Source organism: Hesperophylax consimilis, chromosome 2 (assembly GCF_061612785.1).
Source record: "Hesperophylax consimilis isolate HC1 chromosome 2, BYU_Hcon_1.0, whole genome shotgun sequence".
Taxonomy (NCBI): Eukaryota; Metazoa; Arthropoda; class Insecta; order Trichoptera; family Limnephilidae; genus Hesperophylax; species Hesperophylax consimilis.
The window spans coordinates 12,479,029-12,506,512 of NC_142837.1; the positions used below are offsets into that span (position 1 = coordinate 12,479,029).

Genomic DNA, 27,484 nt, shown 5'->3' on the forward strand with positions numbered 1-27,484 from the left:
GTATTGCTTTTTGGAGACTGTAAACGGATCTCTCGGCATTTAATGAAACTGCAGCAGAACAAAGGCTGTTGCTATATTGACGTTCATGGTATGTTTTGCTCAGATTGACGATAAGGTTTCCAGATCCGCATTTCGCTCGAAGCATGTTTAGGGTAATAAGTTTATAGTTTAGGGTTCTTTCACCGTATTTATGGGAACATTTCAGAACCACCAATCTTTCATTTTGAGTGAATCTTGTGTTTGTGATTAAATTATATTTGACAATTTAAACAAATAATATTTAGAGAAGTTAAAAATAAAATTGAAAGTTCACTGAAAGCTTAAACTATTAAAAGTAGTAATTTCATAAAAATGTAAATAAATAGAGCCCCTTTCACATTTTAGAATGTAATTTTATGTTGCTTACATGTTTTATTACTCTTTATAATTATTGAATTGTTTAAATGAATAAATAAATACTTACAAAAAAGTCTTCTGATTTGTAAGTCCTCGGGAAGCACTAAGGATCTTTCTATCTATCTTTATAATATAATAAATTTGATGAGCATAAAAATGTAAACGTGTATATAATTGATATAAATGTACAAAAGTAGATATTACACGTGTATAAATATTATATTGCGCATATTATACAAGATGTCGGGGGTAAAGTGCACAAACTTCGGGAGGTGATTCTAATTGATAGTACAAGTAAAAAAGAAAAAAAAACTTTTTTTGGAATTCCAACGTTTTAAGATAGTTTTCGAGTAAAAAAGTTTAATTTTTTTAGAAAAAAAAACAATTTCTTCTACGGAAAATAAATTTTTGTGGAAAAAATTTGGAAATTCGAATAATTTCCATTTCATTTTTACTTCTTCTAGCATTTAGAATAACCTCCTGAAGTTTGAGCACTTTACCCCCGGACACCCTATAAAGATAACCATATAAGAAAAACCTTATTGATGTAAAAATATATTTATTGATTTTATAAAAGTTATAAATTACTTTTATAAAAGTGATAATAGTATTTTAGTATAGTAAAGTAATTTTTATACCTATTCAAATAACTTTCGTAAATGTTTTTTGTAAAATTAAAAAAAAATAATAATTAATTAAATCCGTAATAAAACCCATATTTTGAGAACCATCTTCATTTCGACATCGTTATAATTCGCTCGGTGCTAACTAAAAATGGTTCTGTTTTTCTAAAATTGCAATAGATGTCGGTAATTTAATTTCGTTATTTAAATTATAATCCCCAAAATTATTCCTAATACGAATTCAGACACCTCTGTCGGATTCTTTTAACACTAAATATTGTTTATTTTGAGGGTGTTGCCCAAATCTAAATTCTTCACGCGGAAAGCGGGCCCTTAATGGTGATTGAGTAATAATTTTACCGTATTTTTATCTTGCTACACAGCAATCCCACCAGTTATAAAACTGATATGAGAATAATAAAGGAAGGGGTAATTTATTATCATAATACTATTAATGCAAAAATGACACATTTACCAGCGGACAATAGTGATTATTTATTTTGTTTTCATTACCAACTGGTTGCACCCCGCCACGCGTTGCTATGGCTCAGTTTGACTGTGCAGATAGAGAAACAATAGCGAGTGCCTAGCTTTTACCTATCACAGGAGACATCTCGCGTATTTGAATGCAACGTTGTGTCAACATTTCAAAGCAATCGGCATTTTATTATTAAAATAATAGAAATTGAAGGAACATATAAAAGAGGTATTTAGATAAGTTTTTACATAATTGAAGATTTGAATACTAGTCTTCTGTGGAAACTTTTGCTTGTAGTTGGAAGAGGAGTGCTCAGTACTTATACACCGGTATTTAAGTCTGGGCTAAAAGTGATGTCCAGAACTATCGTCTGATATCTAAATTACCGATTTGCAGTAAGATATTTGAAAATATATTCAGTCTGTAATAACTGCGATTCGCAATTATTTTGCGGACCAACATGGAAAAAAGATTGGTCGTTTTTAATCTTGCAGTTTTCATAGAAAATATCTCTAAATCAATGGATGATCAAATCCAAGTTGACGTAATCTATAGAGAATTGTCGAAAGCTTTTGATAAAGTTGATCAATGTCTTCTTTTATTCAAACTACTAGCTATAGGAATTTACTGGGCTCTCTATCGATGGCTAGTCTCCTATCTTAATGGGCGCACACAAGGAGTAACAATTATTGGCTTCATCTCTGAGATTGTAATTATACCTTCAGGTGTGCAACAAGGATCTCAACCGGTACCATTGATTTTTTTTTTCAATTTTCATCTACGATATTATAAAATGCGTTAACAAAGCAAAAGTTCTACTTTTTGCCGATGATATGAAAATATTGCTTCCAGTTAATTCCATTATTGACTGCTATAAATTAAAAGAAGATCTCTACAGGCTTAATGGCTACTGTATCATGAGTCATCTAAACACGAACACCTGTAAATGTTATGTGATTATCTTGATTAGAAACCAAATTAAATTTGACCATAACTACCATATAGCCAGCCAATTACTTAAAAAGATTGCACAAATTCGTGACCTAGGTGTTTGATTGAAAGTAATCTTACATTTGAGGCGCATATTGATACGATTGTGAAGAAAGCCCTTAGAATGTTAGGATTCTTATTCCGTGTTGGAAAAGAATTCAGTAATATTCAAACACTTAAATATAAACAGTAATATTTTTCTTATGTTCGCAGTCATCTAGAATTTGCTTCTCCCATATGGAATCCTTAATATAATATTTACATAAAGGGCATTGAAGCTACCCAAAGACAAATTTACACCAATTCAATTTTGAGATAAATATTGGTAATCATGACATAAACAGCTAGATGGACTAAAGCCATTCAAAACTAGAAGAGACTCAGTAGATATAATATATCTCCATAAAAAACTAGAAGAGTCTTTGCAGTTATAATATATCTCTACAAAATTATCAATGGCTTTATTGATTGTTCGCCCCTTTTGTATGAGATTAGAGCTCGAGAACTAGACAAAAATAAAAATTAAATCTTTATAAATGCTCTACCAATAACAAACAAAATGCTTTTATAATCAGTGCCTGTAACTTATTTAATAAGAATTTTAATGATATTGCATATTTTCGTTAAATCAATAACATTTAAAAAAATTATACTAGCTAACATCGAATAATTTATATTTTTAGTAACATTCTGCAAGTTCTCATGTTGTTGCTATGAATCCTGTTCAGTTGCATACCATTCATTTAATAAATATTTGTTCAGTTTAGTTGTAGATAAATATATTATGTATTAGTGATTATTACTGTTGATAGCGTAGGGAGGGTAATTTGTTTGTATATATTGTCATTTATTTGTGTTCTCCTTTTAGTATTTATCTAATATTTACAATTTTGAATTTTGGTAAATATTTTAGCCGACGGGTACTGGACCCTAGATTTTTGTTATAATTTGATGTTTATGGGAAAATCTGTCATTAAATTTATTTTTATTGTTTATAAGTTATACATTATTTATGGATGTAAAAAAATCTGTTGGTTTTCTTAAATAAGTCAGAATAAGGAAGAGAACGAGATTTAAGGGTTTGGAAAGAACTGTGGGAATTAGAAGGGAATGTTCAAAATTATTTTTTATTATATATATATGAGAGGTTCAATTATTGCAATGCACTATGGCGAAAAATATTGAAAATTGGTTTGAAATTGAATAAAATATTCCGTTATTAGAATTATTATAGTAAACGTTAAGACCGATATCAAAGTTAGGAGAGTCTGGATATTTAGAGCTATCATTAAGTAGTGAGTTGGGTCATTTAGATGAAATAATGTCATTGAACATATTATTGACATTACGGGCAGGAAGATTGGAATGACTTTTAAAGATGCCGATCCCTTCTAAAACTGTTGGGGATAAGGTGACGTGACTGTAACCAGAGATGTGCAAAATGGGTACCCAAAATCATTTGAAATGCAAAATGGAAATGGGTCAAAACTTTTCCATTTGAAAATGCAAAATGCAAAATGGTTTTTAGAAAAGCATTTCAAATGCAAAATACCTATTTTCAAAATGCATTGAAAATGCAAAATGGTTTCTCAGGTCAAACAAGTAAAATAATTATACAAGTTTCAAACAATTTTGTCATTTAATAATGGACATCAATGTAGAACAAAGATATTACATGATAGTAAATCCAAAAACACCACGATGAAACCACAAAAAATTTGCGCAGGACTAATGTTGCCAACGTAAAAACATAGAAACTGCTATCTAACATTTAATATTACAGCGTCATGGCCCCATATTCAGTATTTTTTGTAATGATATCACTCAATTGCCAGGGCTCCTACCAGGGAGCAACTTGACAAATGTAAATTTTCTCTCATAGCGAGGTTGAGGACCGACTGATATTTGGGGCTTATGAAAAATTAATGAGTGGACATAGTAGGAAGAATGTTGCAAAAAAGCATTTAAAATGGAAAATGCATTGAGAAAAGCATTTAACATGCAAAATGGTTTTTAGAAAAGCATTTAAAATGCAAAATGGAAAATACCCATTTTGCATTTTGCATTTCCATTTGAAATGGATTTATTTGAAATAAAGCACATCTCTGACTGTAATTATAAATTTGTACAAGGGAAGAAGATAATTTTGGATAATTAGAAGATCTGTGAGAGAGTGACATGTTTTACAGATGGTAGGAAGAGGTTTAGTCCGAGCATTGTAGTAAATGAATGTGTCAAGCCCGAAGATAGAATTTAAACATTCGTCAGTAAATAGTTGAGGCCTTAAATAAAGAGAAGAATCAGAACAATCTACTTGAAGGGAATTGATCGGCGACGATTGCATCGCTCCAGTTATATTATTCGCAATTTTGTCTCATTTACCATAGACAAATGAGAAATTTTTTTATGCAATACCGAAAAAGGGGCAGGCATAGTCGAGAAGGCTTCGAATAAGTGCACTGAAAAGCAACTTAGCGAAAGAAGGGTGGGCACAACTGAATTTTTTTGAATATCTGATATTTAAAACTTTTCGCATTTAGTAACTATATTATGAATACGGGAAAACAACATTTACTTCAATATCACCATTCGCGAACAAATTATGTAGCAAACACGCCGATTCCTCACCTACGTAGTCTAGTAAATGAATAAACCAATGATATCGACTTTAATGAAACAAATTTGATATTCAAAACATAAATAATCAATTGTTTTGTCTCAAGATATTATTTCTATTAATTTCAGTTTATTATTATTACTATTATTTTTTTAATTTGTCCAATTAGTGTAAACCACTGTAATGTAAGAAATACTTTTTTGCAACAATTGTTTATAACCCACAAAAACAATGGTTGCAAAAAATAATGCAGGAAATATAATTTAAAAAAAACGCCTGGCAGAGAAATATTGAGCAAAAATTTACGCTAGAGTGCGAGTTATTGCGACTTGGTACGCATTATCCAGTAGTCAGTCCTTAACCGATGTTAGATAATATTTCTAAATAACATTTAACATTCAGCGACATCGTGAAAGATGCGTAGGTGCTAGCTGGGAAACTAACCTTTACCTACCTGAAGAAGAAAAATAATTGGTTACCATGTCGACATGTTCAAAACAGGAAAAGTTCTAAAATAATTTGAATTTGAATTTTGAATATTTATACCAAACCATACCCACTTTTATCTGGAAATTTTATAACAGTTTTTACCAGATTGATCAGATTGTGCTAGTTAGGTTTTGTGATATCTAAAATAAGTAAATAAACGATGACAAGTAGGTAGCTGTAATGCTGAAATCTGTAAAAGCGGAGTACCTCAGGTATCGCTTAAAGAAATAGATTTATATTGAAGATTTTATTTACCTACAGTTTTATATCATCTTAAGTTTTTTCTACTATTAGATAGCATTATTTAATCCATTTTTTTATTGTGATAATACGTTTATCTTAATTTTTAGTATTTTGAACTTAGCAATGTTGGTGTTCCCCAAATTTTCTTATAAGCGGTGTCCGGAAACTAGTGGTATAATCGGGAAAGTGGCAAATCTACCTACACATTTCGATTTAAAAAATCCTTTTTTTCTGCAATGAGAGGGTTAAAAAAACTTTTGGAGCCGGGTCTACGCTTCGACGCATTTTAAAAGATATTAAACGGCTAATAAAAACGTCATAGAGACTAAGCATATTTCCAATATTGACCTAAAAAAATCGAACTTCGGACTCGATTTCCTCGAAAACGAAAAGTTATACCACAAAATCGACTCCAAATGTGATATAGATTCACCAGTTTCCCACTTGTACCTACAACTAGTTTCCGAACACCATGCATAAATAATCAAAGGTTATTTGTGGAACAAAGTAGCCTCTGCGTAGCTTCTATCGCATTATTTATAGCGGTCGCAAAAATACTTCCGAGACACAGTGCACAGCCCGGCAGATATTGTTAATTGATAACTCGGAGCTGTTAATTATAATGGAAGCTGCCAATTCTCTCCACATTCAGAACAGGAGAGCTATACGAGCTTTGCAGGCCACAAGCTACAAGTTACGAGAAGACTTTATCTTGACGACTGATGGCCACTATGGAATATATCTATTAACATCGGTGGAGAAGAGCACCGATCTGCCGACTCAGTAATACGGTTGCTGGAATTTTAATTGCGGACATAATGACTGATTATTGGCACGCGTGCTTTTATTAAGAAGCACGAGTTTTTACTTTTATAACGAATATTATTGAAGCATCAAGCAACAATAAAGAACTCTACCTTTTACCAACATTCCAAACGAGATTATTATTTTTTTAAAAAGTATTTTTACAATTTATTCTTTTAAAATATATGACATATAAAACATTTTAATTTATAATATTGTTACAAAAATACACAATGAATGGGCATAAGAAAAAATAGTGTAAATATGTTTTTTTAGAATTTCTACACCAATGAAGAGAACTAGCTCTTGAGTTTGGTGTAGAAGTAAAAACTTTTATCATATAGTTTTTTAGAGTTGTTATGATGATAGTACAGGATGTGTTAAGATTATAAAATATAAATATGGTTCGTATGAAGTTACTGCATTATGTTAATGATGTTAGAATGTTGTATTTAAATCATTTTACTTTTTCCTGAATAATACCAAATCTGTAAATTTTTAAATTCTTCGGGAAGACAACTAAAATATTTTATCCCTCTGTAAATATAAGTATTGTAAATTGGTTGTGTAGAAAATAGAGGAATTTGAATGTTACATTTATGTATAGACCGGTCGGTGGCCGAGTTGACATCGCGTTTGGGTCCCAGGCGTGGTGTGTTCAATTCCTCGGCTGCACTGAAAAAAACGAGTTAGCTAAAGTGTTAAGCTAATTGAAGTTGTGTAACCATCGCCTAAACTTGAGCTACTAGTACCAAACTACTTTATGTGCAGATACCGTCGTTGTTTAGTAAAATGTGCTTGAGCTATTACAACCAAACTTAATAATAGCATACTAAAGGCTTACTTACCTAAACAAAATAATCGGTTTGGTTAATTAAGCTAAAGTAATTTACTAAACCTATTTCACTTTAGTAACTCAAGTTTATGTGTTACTTCCCAAAGTATTTAGCTAAATTTAAATAAACATCTAGTTTGGTTGAATGTTGTGTTCTTATAGCCAAACTTAGGTTGGAATATCTAAATTTGGTATTTTTACATAACAATTAGTTGCTTTGCACAAACTTGAGCTAATGCAACAAAACTTTAGTTATTTTTCCCGAACTTTGGTAGATCTTATCGTTGTCGCTAGCGGTCCGCGATGACGAGTTGTTTATTTACGACGCAGTTGTCAGTTCGCCACAGTTCGCACCATACTTGAATTGACGTTTGTTGCTAGTGATAATGGCAAACAACACCGTGGAGGATTATTTAATTTCTTGGAATCTGGAAGCTTACATAGAAACATTTAAAGGTGAGTTTTTTGTTCATTTTTTTATTGATCTAGAATTTAGATCATGGAACTATGATATATTTTACGATAATATCCATTCTTTTTGATTTAGAAACTGGCACCTTCATTATTCACGACTCAAGTACGCAATAGATTTAGTAGATTTGTATTTATTATGTACCTAGTTTGAAGAGTGCGTGTGGACGCTACAACCAGATTATGTCAGGAGTCATGACACAGGTTACAGAGAGTGGTATATAAAAAAAAAATAATAATTGGATGACTTGTATAGCGCTGTTTTTGTGCAAAATCACCTCAAGGGCGCCTTTATTTCTTTGTTCGTTTCTGCCAGTATTATTTTGTATTGAACGAATGTTGTTTGAAACTGCAGTATTTTCTAAGTTACAGTTTTACCCTAGCCAGAAACTAGAACCAACCAAACTAGCTTTTAAATCGTACCGATGGATGGTCAATCATAGCAGGTTATGTTTAATTTTAATAAATGTGTATTGCAATTATTAATTTGGACATATTTGGACAATTAATTAATTTAAAATAATATATAGTATATTTGCGGCACGTTCCAGAGTGGAAGATACTCTCAGTATCGCCCTGGTGTAAGACCACCATTCAGAATTGAAACGTTGCTTGAAATGGCTTTAGCCGTGTTTGGTGACCAGATCTGAATAGCCAGGTACTTCCCCACCTTCCTCTTCCCCATCTCCCTCCCCTCCCCAATACCCTCAGCCTCACAACATACCCCAATTGGGGATGCCATAGTCTCACTGGCTCCAGACGGGAGCAGTTGGGACTCTTGTGCGGTATTACTGTAAAAAAAAAAAAAAAAATATCATTTTGAACATTGAATTCTATTGATTTTTTTTGGGAGGGATATGTTTTTTTAAATACAGGGTGTACCCATTGTTTATGTTTACATTGGAATTTTTCACATAAATTAAATAATTTCATTATTAAAACTATTTTATCTCCGCTTGATTCATGATACAGGGTGCTCGGTATCTGCTGTTGTATAAATATACATTTTTTTAATGAATAATTTTCATTCCTTTGAAAAATAATTTTTTATTTTCTTATTTGAAAATTTTTGTATTTTCTCGTCGTTTTTTTCTTTATTTCAGAACAAGCCATAGACTCAAAAACACTCCTGATAATATCTGAAGATGATATTAAAGAATTGATTCCGACTGTAGGGCACCGGGCACTGTTTACAGCACACATTAATGCGCTCAAGGATGTTATTAATCCACCTGTAATAAGTGTAAGTTTTTAAATTTTAATTCATCATTACTGCTTTTAAAAAGCAGTAATGATGACATATTGTATACCTAGGCCTTTTTTGGCTAACCATTTGGAAATAGTTGTACCGGACGCGATTTTGATACAAAAATAATACTATTTAAAATAATAATTCCTGTAATTAATGAATAAATCGACTGCCGGGGGGTCAAGCAATTCCAAAGGGATAAAAACAAAACTTGACCCCTTCACCCCTTCTTTCGCCTTTGTGTACATACCTGATTTTTGTTTCAGATTGAAGATATACCTTCAAATTCCAAACAAACAACGCCCATATATTATTAACACGATGAATTCGTTGAAAATGACATTTCCTTGTTGGAAAATATAAACAAATCACAAAGAATAACGCAAGAAGCTTTTGAAGAGCAAATTTCGAATGTAAGTTAAATAATTTTAGTAGGTTTCAGATACCTAAGTAACTTAGGTTAATTGTTTTATACATTTCGATATGTGTATTTTAGTAGTGGCAGCGTAGAATAGCCGTCCTGTGACTGATATTATGATGATTATAGAAGTGGTTATTAGTTATTTAATCAATATGCAATTTTGTTTTCTAGGACATCATCTCCTATCAATCAATGAAGGGCAAGAACTTTTAATGCAGTTTGAGTCAAAGGGTCTGTTGGAAAATTCTGCCAGACTGTGCAGTACTATTATAAGTAAGGAATTGCAGGGTAATCCAGATAGATCCATTACAAGCAAGAGATTTTATGAATTTGCTTTTCAAATCACCAAAGTCTTTAATAAAGAAAGCGCAGCTGTGTATTTCACCCCATATGTGTGTTTTGGGCCTACCCAAAAAATTGCTGCTAAAGGTAAATTACTAGACACAGACGGCCGGCATAGTCCAGTGGTAACGCATTGGACTGCCATTCCGAAGGTCGCGGGTTCGAACCCGGCGTGCGCAAATAATTTTTATTTGATTAATTTGTGTTATTTCACAATTATTTAATTAAAATAATATATAGTATATTTGCGGCACGTTCCAGAGTGGAAGATACTACCAGTATCGCCCTGGTGTATGACCACCATTCAGAATTGAAACGTTGCTCCAAATGGCTTTAGCCGTGTTTAGTGACTAGATCTGAATAGCCAGGTACTTCCCCACCTTCCTCTTTCCCTTCCCCACTTACCTTCAGCCTCACAACATCCCCCAATTTGGGATGCCATAGTCTCACTGGCTCCAGACGGGAGCAGTTGGGACTCTTGTGAGGTATTCACTATAAAAAAAAAAAAAGGCAGCGCCGAAAAGAATTTGCCAAATCAGGACACAAACAATTTTTACTATATTTAAGAAAAAATTATAGTAAAAAATGATAATATAAATGTGTGTATGATCAATTATAACTCCGATTCTAAAAAAACAAAATCTTGATACAGACAATACGGATAATTACAGGCCAATATCTAATCTACCATTTCTGTCAAAACTGCTTGAGAAAATCGTTGCCAAACAATTGGTGGGGTACTTGAACTCGGCCGGTCTATTTGCCAAAAATCAATCTGCTTATCGACAGTTTCATTCAACGGAAACTGTCCTTTTGCGGGTAATTTCAGATTTGATCATCGGGATGGAAGCAGGTAAGTTGGGTTTGGTATCTGTTCTTGATATGAGTGCGGCATTTGACACTGTAGATCATAGTATTTTATTAAATGTGCTTGAAACCGAATTTGGCGTTCGAGGTGATGTACTCCAATGGATGTCATCGTACCTGTCTGGACGAGTAGCTTCAGTAACTCTCAATAAATATACATCACCTGAAACTCCCATCGAATTTGGAGTTCCCCAGGGTTCTGTACTGGGTCCCATTCTCTTCATTCTATATACTAATCGTCTCGAACGACTCATTCACTCAGCTGGCTTTGAATCACAAGGCTACGCGGATGATCGTTTGATTTTCAAGTTTTGCTCCCCGGATGAAAAAGACGTCCTTAAAAACGAGGTGGTTAGTTTCATTGACACGGTTTCAAGTTGGATGTCTGTTAATAAACTCAAACTTAATCCGACAAAGACGGAATTTATTTGGATAGCTTCTCCTGGAAGACAAGCCCTCATCGACTCCAGTCCAATCCGTATTCAGAATACAAATATAATCCCTTCTACGGAAATAAAATTTCTAGGTTTCACTTTAGACAATTGTCTTTCTCTTTAATCGCAAATTTCAAAAACTGTAAGTGCTGGCTTTTTCCATCTAAGGCAGATAAAATCAATTAGGAGATGCCTTCCCTTTGATGGAGCAAAATCACTCATTAATTCGTTCGTTGTCTCACGTATGGACTATTGTAATAGTGCATATGCTGGCCTACCTAAAAAACAATTCAACAGAATCCAGTCCGTTTTCAATGCTGCGGCGAGAATGATTTTTGGTGAATCTAAGCATTGTCGTATAACCCCGCTTCTAAGGGATCGTCTTCATTGGCTTCGATGCCCTGAAAGAATAGAGTTCAAGATCTGCTTAATGACCTTCAAAGCATTGCAGGGAATGGCGCCAGCCTATATATCGGAATTATGTGTCCGACAAAACCTAAGCGATAGACAGCTTACTCTGAGGTCAGCAGATCTAGATGTTACCAATCGTTTAATCGAACTTTCTCGGTCAAATCGAGCTGTTTACTATGATCGCTCTTTTCGTGTAGCTGGCCCACTCATTTGGAATAAACTTCCCCCAGCCCTTACCAATATACAAAATTTGGCTGAATTTAAACGGGTTTTAAAAACAAAATTATTCAAAAAATCATATTTAATAATTTAAAATCATTTATATTCTCATGAATCTAAGCTTCTTTTTAATATACTATAAAAAGCCAGGTTTTGAAGTTTTCCGGTAGTTGTTTGGTTTCGGTTTCCTCCTTATTGTACTTTTATGTTTAATGTCCACCTATTATATAATATTTTAATGTTTTCCTGTTTTATATAATATTTTAATTTTAAAGTTCTTATTTTTCGTGCACTGTCACTGTCCTTTATTGTTGTCCTCTACTAAAATGGCACTGTTATTGTTAAAGTTTATTCTCTGCTTTTGTGTAAACCGTTTATTCTTTATTTCATGTTATGTAATTAATTTTTTTTAAAGGAACACAATAGGAAATTTTTATTTTAAGTTTATTATAGTTAAGCGCACTTGAAGTGAAACAACACAAAACTGCGCTATATAAATGTTATGTTATTATTATTATTATTATGATCAAACATGTTTTCTTTTTTGAGGCTTTGCTGGTAGCTGGAAACAATAGAGACGATTCTTAACAAAATAACTTTTATATGAATGAGGTTTTTAATAAGTACATTCTAGTCTTACAAAACATAATATTTATTTATTTAGGTTTCATCTCTCAAAAGGGTTGTAATACACTACCTGCAACTCAAAGTATTTAACCCATGATTCTGAATTATGGGTATAATCGTTCGAGTTGATGGTGGTTACATTTACACCCTGTATTGTTTTCAGCTAAACTGCAAAGCTGCACTTCCTATTTAATATAGATAATCTAACCAAAAAGCTAAGCTACAGTACCTAAAGCTAGCTAGCAGTAGAGAGGTAAAACACCTATATCGGTAGGGCTATTCCAACCGAAGTTTAGTTAATCAACCTAACCATTTTGTAATATTAACTAAATAATAAGGTTACTACATCTAAACAGTTATGTTTTTCTAACCAAACACTACAAAATGGTTTAGGTATATAATTTTTAGTTTAGGTAACACAACTAAACACAGAAAGCTGTCTCAACTGATTAGTTTAGCTAGAATATCTGAATCGTTAAGCTGTCATAAATACAGTTTAGGTAACACAACTAAACACAGAAAGTTAGAAAGCTGTCTCAATCGATTAGTTTAGCTAGAATATCTGAATCGTTAAGCTGTCATAAATACAGTTTAGGTAACACAACTAAACACAAAGCTGTCTCAACCGATTAGTTTAGCTAGAATATCTGAATCGTTAAGCTGTCATAAATACAGTTTAGGTAACACAACTAAACACAGAAAGCTGTCTCAACCGATTAGTTTAGCTAGAATATCTGAATCGTTAAGCTGTCATAAATAAACTGCTGTTTAGCAAACAGTAGCTAAAAGTTCGGCAGTCACCACAGCAACTAAACTGTTTAGTAGATAATTACTGAAAATTTAGTAAATAGTACCTAAACATTTCTTTCAGTGTGGCTAAGTCCTCCATCACAACACATTTTTAGCTTACTGTGGTGGTAGTAGGAGATTTTCAAATATTGTCAGGTTATTCGTAACCCAGGAATGTTTGTCTTTCCTTTAAAAAAAAAATGTCTTAATGATGAATTAAGTTTTAATTGTTTCAATATAATTTTTGAATACTTGTAATAATGGGTCTTTTTTTATAATGTATTTTTGTTTGAAATGTTTGAACAAAACTTTGCGCGTGCAACCAAATGGGATCTTATGAGGCTACATAGTGGATTTGCATTTGCCAGGTATTATTTACAGTTGGACAGCAGTTAAGTAGCAGTTTATTTATTGCGTATAAAGTTTTAGAGTCGTAATGTGGAGCGTCGACCGACTGCGTTTAAATACGCAAAATAATTTACATTTAATTATTGATAAATTCATTTATTCATTGATTATTAATCTTAGGACGGGTTGTTTCGGAGAATTTGAACAATTCATCAAATTTCAACGTTCATTTTCGGGTTCTGTGAAAGACTTATTCAAGTTCTGTTATTATATCATTGTAGGCTAGTTGCTTGACAAAACTGAAATAAAAACAGAACTTGAAAAAATCTTTCACAGAACTTGAAAATGAATGTTGAAATTTGATGAATTGTTCAAATTCTCCGAAACAACCCGTCCTTAGACTCTTTCAGATGTCTTCGGATCAGAATTTTATGACTTAATTTTTTTTTTTTAAACTCTGCAAGTAGAAATCCAATGAGAATAATATTGAAAACGATGAGAACAGTTGTATATATATATTTATATATTATGGACGTATTTCGTCGCATTAACTATGTTTAGCAACAAAAAAGGGGTTTGAAGATTTTAGAAAACTAACTAACTAACTAACCATCACGCCGTTTCCCCGCAGGGGTAGGCAGAGAGGACGGACCGCCAAACAACTCGGTCTTGGCACACACTCCTTGCCTCATTCACATTCATACATCATCTCATACATACTCTTCTATTGTTCTGACTCTTGACATGGCCCGACTCAAGTATCTGATTCACTTGGTCATGCCATGTCTTCCTCATTTGAGTAATCTGAAAGTATGTTGCCTGTTGTATGCTGATGATGCGGTGCTGATTGCTAATAGTATGGATGATCTGCAGTCTCTCGTGTCAGAGAAAGTACGAAAACAGTGTGCAATATAGCTGTGAATGAGGAATACTTGGAGCAGGTGGATGAATTTGTGTATTTAGGAAGCATGTTTACGAGAGATGGGAAGGCTGACAGAGATATTGAAAGAAGAGTAAATGCAGGTAACTCCATTAATGGAGGACTGAACGCAGTTGGCGCTAGCAAAAAATTGTCCAAAGAAGCGAAGTTAGCAGTCCACAATGGAGTGCTGGTACCTACCCTGATGTATGGAAGTGAGGCATGGAACTGGCAAAGAAAGGATGAAAGTAGATTGAATGCTGTTGAAATGAGATCCCTGAGGCGTATGTGTGGTAAAACCATGTATGATCGTGTGAGGAATGTGGATATCCGCAAAGAGTGCAAGGCTGATGTAAGCGTAATGAGTAAGATCAAGAAAGGGACGCTTAGATGGTTTGGGCATGTAGAGCGAATGAGCGAAGAAAGGAGTGTAAGGAGAATATACGATGCAAATGTGAATGGTAGCAGAAGTCGGGGACGCCCGAGGAAGACATGGAACATTAGTATTCTCCTTAAAATGTTGGATATAATATAAATACCAATAAAGCTTTGAAAATGTTGGGATTTATTTTAAGGGTATCTAGTGATTTCAATAATGTCTAACTAACTAACTAACCATCACGCCGTTTTCCCGCAGGGGTAGGCAGAGAGGACGGACCGCCAAGCAACTCGGTCTTGGCACACACTCCTTGCCTCATTCACATTCATACATCGTCTCATACATTTATTTATTAATTAAACGCCATAAAAGGCTTTTACAATAATGTGATACATGAGATTATAAGTACACAGTGTTACATAGGCGAATATTAGTATTACATTTAAGAACTCAACAATATGTATACAAAACGACATTGAATGTGATACAGCTGAAATTTTTTTAAGGCATAGAATGCTACAATAATAGAAAACACTTCATTTAAACAGGATAAAATATACAGAAAAGGTGACTTGCCAACAGATATAACCTAGCAAAATATTATAATAGCGCAAATAGTAGTGAGTTTATTGTTACTATCAAATTTATCTCCACTTGGCCACTATGGCCGGAGTGTATGGCAAAGTAGCTTCAACAATTCAGGGCTGTCAGAGACTTGACGATTAAAATTCATTAAAATAATACATCCGTTATCCAACACTATAAGACATTTTATTTATTGTTATTAAGTTTAATTTGTAGAACTCCATTTTATTTTTTTATTTTTTATATATACAATAATATTATTATTGGGTTTATAAAAACAGTTTATTTTTAAACAAGTTCTGCTGTGTAATTATTATTACGCGTGACAGCTGTTTCGCCCTCTGAAGGCATTATCAAACTGTGGGTAGCCCACTTACAGACGATACATTTATATTATTTCTAGCTAGGTATTTTAATTTCATTTACTGATTTCTTAATTGATTTCTAAAAAAAAAAAAAAAAAAAAAAAAAAAAAAAAAAAAAAAAAAAAAAAAAAAAAAAAAAAAAAAAAAAAAAAAAAAAAAAAAAAAAAAAAAAAAAAACTATAAGACATCTGAAACAAGCAGTTTATATAGATGCTATACATATACATTTCACGTATATGTATATATCGTCGCATTAATTCGTAGACTGCGTAATTGCAAATTTTTCGAAAATACGTTTTTAATGCCATCTGGTGTTAAAATTAGACCCGCATCGACTAGTAAAACTCGAAAATTAAAAAAAAATTAACCTTTTAGATAAACACAAATTAGAAAACTGCGTAAAATTATGGTGCCATTTTTACTCGCGAATACTTCGTAACTCCTTAATTCAGTATTGGCCGGTGAGCCGTGCACGCTTGTTGTGTTTTTGACTGAGGAAATTTATTTACGGTGTAATAGTTTTACCGTGAAATTAACTGAGATAAGTTGATTAATCAATTTTGAACATTTTATAACCTTAATTTTAATTGTGAAGTCACGAATAGTGTTTTGTATCTGTAGTCTAAACCGACGTCTTCTGCACCGTGCGACGCTCTGCCGTAGCTCTCTTGTTTTATGTGCCTCTGCGGTTTCGTAAATACCTAATAGGTCCTTGTTCTGTGATTATCTCTTCTTCAAGGTCACCATCTCTTTGCAAGTGGATCTCCTCCTGATGCATATCCGGATCCGGTTCTTCACTGTCCTCTTCAAACAAACCCAAAATATTTACGGTGGAACGTGCGGCAATTCCATCTCGTCTCTCCTCAGACACAGTCCGTTCTCTGTCAGGCATCTTCCGCGGGTCAAGCACATGTCTTGGTATGCCATCTACTTCGATGTTGTTGACTGAAGTAAGTCCTGTCACCCGGAAGGGTGAACGATGTGCATCTCCCATCTACTGGTTTAACCGCAAGAAGATCGCCCACTTAGAGCTCAGTCAATACTTCCTCTTCTATATTCACTTGCGCAGAAGGGTGTCTCCACGAGTGTGAAGTGTGAACTATACTAGACAGCGCAATACCTCGATCATCCTGACTTTTTGCAGCCAAAGATTGTACCGAAACACTGCCTGCAGGGGATCGCTTCCACTTCTGGCTGCAGTTCTCTTTATTGTTTGATGATGTCGTTCAACTATACCGTTTCCAGCTGGTCGGTATGCCGCGCAAAATCTTTGACGAACATTCCATCTCTTACACTTATCTGTAACACTGTAGGAACAAAATGCAGTACCATTGTCCATGAGAACTACTTTGGGCGGGCCTCTTTCCCGAAACACTTCTTCCAAATGTCTGATAATCGAAGCTGCATTATCTGACTCGATTTCCCGCCACACGGCAAATCTACTTGGACCGCAATCGATAAATGTGAGTAAACATTTCCTACCGAAATGAGTAACATCAACTGCCAAGCGACTCCAGGTTGTCACAACATTAAGATTACCCGCTTCATGGGATGATGGTGGAGGGTCAATTGTCCTGCATTGTACGCAGGAACGCACGCATCTATCGACGTCCTTTCTTCTCGCCTCGGGATCAACCAGCCGGGCAAGATGAAGCGTTCACTTTACTCCAAAGTGATGCTGAGCATGAAGAGTTTCTACGCTTAAAGCACATGTTTGCTCACCAGTTCCACTTTCAAGTCTCTCCCACCTATCTTCACACTCTGAGGAGTCTCTTTCACAACGTTTCCTGTCATGGCTACTCTTTGCCCGGGTCTTGCAAACCCTAGTAAGTACATCAGTTTTATTTCTACAGGACAACAAGGGTGATCGACAATGTCAGATCAAATTCTTCTACAATCTCCTTCATCAACTCCAAGCGTCACTTAACGATCATCTCTGACACGACTACTCCCGGTCAGTGTAGATCTCACCCAACACAAAACCGTCGCCGAATCTGTAATGATCTCCAGAGTTTGAAGATTTCACTTGAGAGTCAGATTTAATCCCTTAAGGAAGGAAAAGTACCAGCATTTACAAGACTTAAAACAGACATTAGAAAAGGATTACCACTCCTTTAACGATAACATCATATCATCATCGATAAAATCATTAAAATGCATCTAAATAGACTGCCTCGACATACACATACATTGTTGTGTTTTATTTTGTAAATGTAAAATTCCTATCTCCCAAATTTTCCGCTAGGTTGTTCATAAAACTGTTCGCAGAAAAGTATGTATCTTTTGTAAAATGCGTATCTCCATTCTCGGTTTTTACGTAAACTTCCTAACTCCGATTTGAAATAGAAAGCCTTAACTTACAAAAGTTTAATGATTGAAAATAAATTTCCTAATATATTATATGTTCGAAACATAAATAAAAAGAATAAGCCGTCTTTCATTTTTTTTCACTACGAGGTTTTTTGTGCCTCCTGTAAAATTTTACATTTGGGAGTTACGCATTCTACGAATTAATGCGACGATATGTGGAATGTATATGTATAAGAACACCATACATTTGTTACACATAAAGAAGAACATGTCAGTATGATGTGCAAACAGACATTTAACATTTCACAAACATATCAGTTACATTCACAACCAAGTATTTTTGCTTCTTCTATTGTTCTAAATAATGTCAATACTGTAAAAACATTATATATGTCACTAGTAAGGAGTCATGTAGAATACAATTCCACGGTTTGGTCCCCACATTATGAGGTTCATTCACATGCGAATGAAAGAATCCAAAATAATTTTTTAAGATATATAAATTTAAAAATGGGCATTCCTAGAGAAAACCTAAATTACGATAGCGTACTTTGTTCATTAAATTTAATAAAATTATCTGATCGTAGAATTATTTCCGATTTAACCTGTTTGTATAAAATCATTAATTCAATGTTTGATACCCCTAATTTATTATATGTAATCTCTTTTCATACTCCAAGCAGGTCGGTTACAAGACAGTACCTACCATATTATTGTAGCAATTCTATATCAACGTCCCAATATCACACTCCTATGCGACGGATTCAACAGCTAGGAAACAAATACTACGATGTTGTTGATATATTTAGTACATCAATTTCAATATTTATGCATACCCTATTGAAGTTTTTTTCATCAAGTAGTGGAATATTTTAATAAAGGTATTTAATTTGACTAACACAATAATTTTGTCAACTGAAACAGAAAAAAATATTTTGGATTTTTTATGTTTTGTGCCTGCATGCTGTGTAGATCAAGTTCAGTGATATTTTGATTTTATATTAATTTTTCTGCAATTTTTTTAAATAGTCGTTTCCTGCACTATTTTCATGTATAATTTCGTAAATATTTTATATATATATATATGTATGTAAAAGCCTTAATAGGCGTGAAATAAACAAATAAATAACTGAACGAACACGACGGTTATAAATTATAACTTACAGCTGGGACAGAGTGAACAACAAGAAGATTCTGATCGTTTCATCATTCGCGAATGCCAGGGATGAGAGCAGAGCAACAGAACAGGTTGCCTATCAGCCAGCAAATTTATGTATGTAACCGGCGTCCTAACAAAGGGAGAGATGTCAGACGTGTCCGTGTCCCGTGTCGCTGGCTATGGCTACATGGCTATTGGGGCAGTGGGGGTGGTAGAGGGATGGATGGATGCAGCGTCAATCGTAAATAGCAGACGGAGAATAAAGATTTCAAAGTCACGCTAACGCCGAGCGAACGAGCGAACGGGCGGCAGGGGACGCAGCTAGACAAAGGGATGAAATAGATCACTGGCAGCATGACGATAAAGAGGCCAAACATAGGAACACGGAGTACATCGTGTTATACACTATTATTTATTTTTCGTGGTCGTGAAAGACAGGTAAATTAATCAATGGAAATCATAAAATAAAAGCGACTAATATTAACACTTTTCTGAATTATCACCCCCCTAAAAACTTTTATTTATTTATTAAACGCCATAAAAGGCTTTTACAATAATGTGATACATGAGATTATAAGTACACAGTGGTACATAGGCGAATATTAGTATTACATTTAAGAACACAACAATATGTATACAAAACGACATTGAATGTGATACAGCTGACTCAGTTGACATTTTGACTCAGTTTTTGAATTTGAATCTAATCGAGAAATATCAGACGTGAAATTCTTATCGTCAATGAATATTCATCTTCTTATTGGAATTCATTAGGTACACCGAGATGTTGTGATCGGAAAGGAGAACATAAATGAAGAAAACTTTTTACATTCATAATAATCAATTTCGGTGTTTATGACGATCATCACATCTGCTGTAGGGCGAAGATTAATAATTTGCAGGCCGAAAGCGAATTAAATCGACCGCCCCAAGTCAGCTGATGTCCAATGCGTACGGGCAGTGATTCAATACGGGCGTCAGCAAACACCCTTCTGGTAAATTAATGAATGATCTATTTAAGCAGGAGGCATTACTTCGAAGTATCGCTCATGGGGAAATTTTTCACTAAAACGGCGCCATATTTATTATTTGATTCGTGGATGGGTTCGATCAACGACTTTTCCACATTTCCACCTCGGCTCGGCATTTAGTACCGGTTTCGCGATAACTGCGTTCAGATTGTACAAACATTTATAACACGATAAAATAAATACAAAGCGTCGGGTTCTCAGCCAGGCGTTTCGTGGTTAATCTACTGCTAACTTAGTTCTTCATCATTGCACAAGCAACAATTTCCACTTATAATGAACACAGATTAAGTTCTAGGAATTCAAATATTGTCAGGGTATTTGTAACCTGGGAATGTTTGCCTATCTTTATGATAAAAATCAAAATCACAAGTCATCAAAAACTGCTCAGTTTAATTACTAATCATTCAGTAAATAAATGTAAGAAAACAAACCATTGAAGCAATTATTCTTTCACGTTCTTAAGAATCACAATACAGTGTAAACTGTAACGATTTAAGAGGAAGCTACAAGACAAAAATGTGTATATTCTTGGTATACCTTATATTATAGATAATAGGCATTAAAATCGCTTGACAAACGGAGTCTAGAAACATTCGATTTCAAGCACAAAAGTAATTTTTATTTATTTTATAAATAATTTTAAAAGAAAGCAAAAAAGTTAATCAAGTGAAACTGTCAAAGATAATCTTAGTTATAATACTGTATTTTTAAAAGTTCTTTTCTTTATGCGTTCATACATTTCTATTGAAAAAAAATATTTTTAGTAGTTTACATTTATATTTTTTACTGAGTAATTTATTTTTTTATTTGTATTCTACTCAAGCGAAACGGTAGGAAAACCTTCAATTTATCTAAAGCATATTTTTTAGTATTCATAATGTACGCCAATTCGATATAAAGATTAATCAAAATAGTGGTTTGGCGTTAAGCTTCGCCTTAAGCTGCGCCTTAAATGTGTTCCAGAAGGATAATAATTAATAATGCGTTTGCATTTAGTACAGATTCTTACCCTCTAGCAGCAACACATGAAGGCCTATTGTAGTACGAATGCACACAGTGTTTGATGGATGCACAATATCAATAATCCTATAAAGTATCCCTCAACTATATTATAACGCATCATAGGTCTGCCTGCCTTATAATATTATAGCGAAGCGGGCAGATCGTGCGAGAGACGGTCCGGCGCGGCGGTTCAGCAGTCCAGCGGCAATAAATCATGACACATTATTTCAACACATGAAGGCCTATTGTAGTACGAATGCACACAGTGTTTGATGGATGCACAATATCAATAATCCTATAAAGTATCCCTCAACTATATTATAACGCATCATAGGTCTGTCTGCCTTATAATATTATAGCGAAGCGGGCAGATCGTGCGAGAGACGGTCCGGCGCGGCGGTTCAGCAGTCCAGCGGCAATAAATCATGACACATTATTTCAACACATGAAGGCCTATTGTAGTACGAATGCACACAGTGTTTGATGGATGCACAATATCAATAATCCTATAAAGTATCCCTCAACTATATTATAACGCATCATAGGTCTGTCTGCCTTATAATATTATAGCGAAGCGGGCAGATCGTGCGAGAGACGGTCCGGCGCGGCGGTTCAGCAGTCCAGCGGCAATAAATCATGACACATTATTTCAACACATGAAGGCCTATTGTAGTACGAATGCACACAGTGTTTGATGGATGCACAATATCAATAATCCTATAAAGTATCCCTCAACTATATTTATAAAGCATCATAGGTCTGCCTTATAATATTATAGCGAAGCGGGCAGATCGTGCGAGAGACGGTCCGGCGCGGCGGTTCAGCAGTCCAGCGGCAATAAATCATGACACATTATTTCAACACATGAAGGCCTATTGTAGTACGAATGCACACAGTGTTTGATGGATGCACAATATCAATAATCCTATAAAGTATCCCTCAACTATATTATAACGCATCATAGGTCTGTCTGCCTTATAATATTATAGCGAAGCGGGCAGATCGTGCGAGAGACGGTCCGGCGCGGCGGTTCAGCAGTCCAGCGGCAATAAATCATGACACATTATTTCAACACATGAAGGCCTATTGTAGTACGAATGCACACAGTGTTTGATGGATGCACAATATCAATAATCCTATAAAGTATCCCTCAACTATATTATAACGCATCATAGGTCTGTCTGCCTTATAATATTATAGCGAAGCGGGCAGATCGTGCGAGAGACGGTCCGGCGCGGCGGTTCAGCAGTCCAGCGGCAATAAATCATGACACATTATTTCAACACATGAAGGCCTATTGTAGTACGAATGCACACAGTGTTTGATGGATGCACAATATCAATAATCCTATAAAGTATCCCTCAACTATATTTATAAAGCATCATAGGTCTGCCTTATAATATTATAGCGAAGCGGGCAGATCGTGCGAGAGACGGTCCGGCGCGGCGGTTCAGCAGTCCAGCGGCAATAAATCATGACACATTATTTCAACACATGAAGGCCTATTGTAGTACGAATGCACACAGTGTTTGATGGATGCACAATATCAATAATCCTATAAAGTATCCCTCAACTATATTATAACGCATCATAGGTCTGTCTGCCTTATAATATTATAGCGAAGCGGGCAGATCGTGCGAGAGACGGTCCGGCGCGGCGGTTCAGCAGTCCAGCGGCAATAAATCATGACACATTATTTCAACACATGAAGGCCTATTGTAGTACGAATGCACACAGTGTTTGATGGATGCACAATATCAATAATCCTATAAAGTATCCCTCAACTATATTATAACGCATCATAGGTCTGTCTGCCTTATAATATTATAGCGAAGCGGGCAGATCGTGCGAGAGACGGTCCGGCGCGGCGGTTCAGCAGTCCAGCGGCAATAAATCATGACACATTATTTCAACACATGAAGGCCTATTGTAGTACGAATGCACACAGTGTTTGATGGATGCACAATATCAATAATCCTATAAAGTATCCCTCAACTATATTATAACGCATCATAGGTCTGTCTGCCTTATAATATTATAGCGAAGCGGGCAGATCGTGCGAGAGACGGTCCGGCGCGGCGGTTCAGCAGTCCAGCGGCAATAAATCATGACACATTATTTCAACACATGAAGGCCTATTGTAGTACGAATGCACACAGTGTTTGATGGATGCACAGTATCAATAATCCTATAAAGTATCCCTCAACTATATTATAACGCATCATAGGTCTGCCTGCCTTATAATATTATAGCGAAGCGGGCAGATCGTGCGAGAGACGGTCCGGCGCGGCGGTTCAGCAGTCCAGCGGCAATAAATCATGACACATTATTTCAACACATGAAGGCCTATTGTAGTACGAATGCACACAGTGTTTGATGGATGCACAATATCAATAATCCTATAAAGTATCCCTCAACTATATTTATAAAGCATCATAGGTCTGCCTTATAATATTATAGCGAAGCGGGCAGATCGTGCGAGAGACGGTCCGGCGCGGCGGTTCAGCAGTCCAGCGGCAATAAATCATGACACATTATTTCAACACATGAAGGCCTATTGTAGTACGAATGCACACAGTGTTTGATGGATGCACAATATCAATAATCCTATAAAGTATCCCTCAACTATATTATAACGCATCATAGGTCTGCCTGCCTTATAATATTATAGCGAAGCGGGCAGATCGTGCGAGAGACGGTCCGGCGCGGCGGTTCAGCAGTCCAGCGGCAATAAATCATGACACATTATTTCAACACATGAAGGCCTATTGTAGTACGAATGCACACAGTGTTTGATGGATGCACAATATCAATAATCCTATAAAGTATCCCTCAACTATATTATAACGCATCATAGGTCTGCCTGCCTTATAATATTATAGCGAAGCGGGCAGATCGTGCGAGAGACGGTCCGGCGCGGCGGTTCGGCAGTCCAGCGGCAATAAATCATGACACATTATTTCAGTGATTTGTTACATTTTAGAAGTGACGAAACTTGATTATAAGTATTCGTTAAAATTATTATGGTCATAAAACCAAGATAACCTATAATTAAACATTACAGATTACATAATTCTTACCTAAAAAGTGTATCCTCTTTTACGTTAGCTGAACTCCTATGTAATCTTTGGGGATGCTGTGTGGGGAGTCTTTTTAGGGAAAGGTAGTTCTGTGAAGAAGTTCCCTCAACCAGTCTTCCGATCCGACCTGCCACGCAGTAGGTGGGCAAACGCATCTGCCGCCAAGACCCAGACAAACCTCACCCCATGAAACCGAGCCCCCCTGCTAAGTCACCAAACGTAGCGTAACGTATGGCGTAGTTCACCAAAAGTAACCAACACCCCTGCCATAGGTGACCTATGTCAGGGGTGTTGGTTATCCAATAAACAGTTCCCGGGGCGGCGGTACCCACACACGTCTCCCAAATTGGAAACTAAAATAAATTATTCATAATCACAAAAAAAGTTTGTTCAACAAATAGTCGAGCCATATGAAAAGTCAAAATAACAAAAGAGCATGTATGCGACGATGTATGAATGTGAATGAAGCAAGAAGTGTGTGGTAATACAGCGTTGGGGGGTGGGCTCTACCTACCCCTGCGGAGAAACGGCGTGATGATTTGTTTGAAAGTTATGTTCACTTCGATTTCAGCAACATCGGATTTAATAAGGAATATAAAAGCTAAACAGCAATCTAAAAATAAAAAAGTGGAATAATAATACATACATACTTATATAATTGTTATCTTCCAATATCTTAATATTCTGTTATAAAATGATTAGATACTACTAGGACCCATTTGAAACCATAATATCTACGTAAGTTTATCGAGACATTCATGAAAGAAGTGTATAAAACATTTTATTGTGTTTACATCAGTGATTCCCAAAGTGGTCTATATCGACCCCCAGGGGTCTATGACAACCTGCAAGGGGTCTACGTCAGCGAAAAAAAGAATTGGGGGTCCATGAAATGAAAATGGGGGTCCACGATAGTGGATCTCAACATACACTGATAGTACCTATTTACTTACACTTAATCGACACTAAAGGTGAATCAATATTTCATGTTTTGAAGGATTACTTCATTGAAAAAGCAATCCCTTTATCAAATATAATGTCAGTAGCTACAGATGGAGCACCTGCCATGGTTGGACGTTATCGTGGATTTAAAAGCTATTTAAAACAAAATGTGCCAGGGGTGTTAGCAATACATTGTGTCATCCATCGACAACATTTAGTTGCTTTAAATTTGAGTGTTAGATTACATGAATCTCTTCAATTAGTCATTGATGCAGTAAACCGAATCCGAAGCAACGCGTTGAATACGCGGTTATTTGCGCAGTTGTGTGAAGAAAATGACGAACACTTTCATCAATTACTCCTTCACACTGAAGTACGCTGGCTGTCGAAAGGCTTATGTTTGACAAGATTTTTTGCACTTTTTGAGACTATTTTAGAATTTCTGGATACTAAAGATAAAATTTTAAAAGACAATTTAATGAAGTGGAAAACAGACATCGCCTATTTAACAGATTTGTTTACAAAATTTAATGTGGTTAATTTGCAGTTACAAGGCGACAGTCTAAATTTGATTAAAACAAAGTCCATCTTATCAGCGTTTCTTGCCAGAGTTAAACTAATGAAGCAAAATATTGGACGGGGCGAATTTTTCCAGTTCCCCAATTTGTCACAGATAAACTGCCAGGAAGACGACGTTTCAACCTACGTTCAACATTTAAATGCCCTCTATTCAGATTTTGAAACTAGGTTTGAGGATGTTTTGACTATGGTAATACCACCGTGGATAATTAACCCATATTTATTTATTGTTTATTTGCAAAAACAGTATGAACCAGAACATTGCAATATCGATAATTAACATTTACAAAAAAGTGAATAACAAATAGGTGGATTTACAAGTGGGACAAAGAAAAAAGTTTCAAATTTAGATTTACAATTTTAAGTATTGAATAATAATATTTCACGTTTAAATACGTTGTAGGACATGTGGAAAATATCCACATTTCCTGCGAGGCAGTTAATTAACCTAGTGATTCTTCCCAAGGGCATCACCATTGGTGACATAGAAGAAACGAATGTCATAAAACCAGAGGAACTGACTGAAATAAGTACAAACGAAGAACTTAAGGTTCATTTTAAGCACGGATATCAGCACTTCTGGCTGCAAAAAAACATACCCGTTACTTATCCCGTATTATGGAATATAGCGAGGAAATTTTAAATTTCCTTTCCATCGTCATACCTAGTGGAAAGGTGGTTCAGCGCTGTTAACAATCTCCTAACGAAAAAAAGAAACAGACTGGACATCATTAGCCGAGGAGACTTAAGATTAAACCTTACAAAATTGACACCAAATATTGATAATTTATTATTAAAGCATCAGGTTCATCCTTCCCACTAAAAACATTTACTTATTGCTTAGTTTATTTTATGTTACGTTTATTTTATATAACAGATAAAAAAAATTATTTCGAGTAGTTTTAATTTAAATTCAATTAATAAATGTATAAAACTGAACATGAGTTTTTGCTTTAAGTTTTTACTTCACTACAGTTAGACATTTACAAAAAATCAATATCAGGTAAGTAGGGGGTCTACCAAAAACAGAAAAACATGGCAAGGGGTCTACGACACAAAAAAGTTTGGGAACCTCTGGTTTACATGCATGGTATGTTTTGGTTGAGAACCTGTGTTGTTCATGAATTATGTGACAAAATTCTGTCGCGTAACACTTGCAACGGGTTCACGCAACACCAGGGTTCCTCTTACGGCGTTTACGAGCGAGCCCATAGCATTATATTTATTATAATATCTTCAGCGCTCTGCTCGGACGAATTCAGCACCCGCTAAACAATCAATAATGTGCAAACATGTGCAGAAAAGCCGCAAGGGTGTGGTTGTGGTGAAGTCACTAGGCATGGGCAGTGCAGTGGGATAGAAAGAGATGCAAGTGACTGTGGGGAATGGAGAAGAGACGTAAGCAGGTTACAATGTGAAGGCTTTTCGTAAAACGAATTCTTCAAACCAGTAATATGCGATTCAAATACGATTTGGACTC

General features: G+C 35.1%; 1 protein-coding gene and 1 long non-coding RNA gene across 5 annotated transcripts in view; one reads left to right on the forward strand and one right to left on the reverse strand.

The window, feature by feature from the left end:
• Positions 1-27,484, reverse strand: part of ash1 (histone-lysine N-methyltransferase ash1) — a 354,192-nt gene that overhangs the window by 154,483 nt on the left and 172,225 nt on the right. The gene's annotated exons all lie outside the window — the stretch shown is intronic.
• Positions 8,856-10,039, forward strand: LOC149425711 (uncharacterized). The gene is made up of 3 exons (XR_016303424.1): positions 8,856-9,189; positions 9,462-9,608; positions 9,788-10,039. It is a non-coding gene; the product is annotated as an uncharacterized LOC149425711 (long non-coding RNA).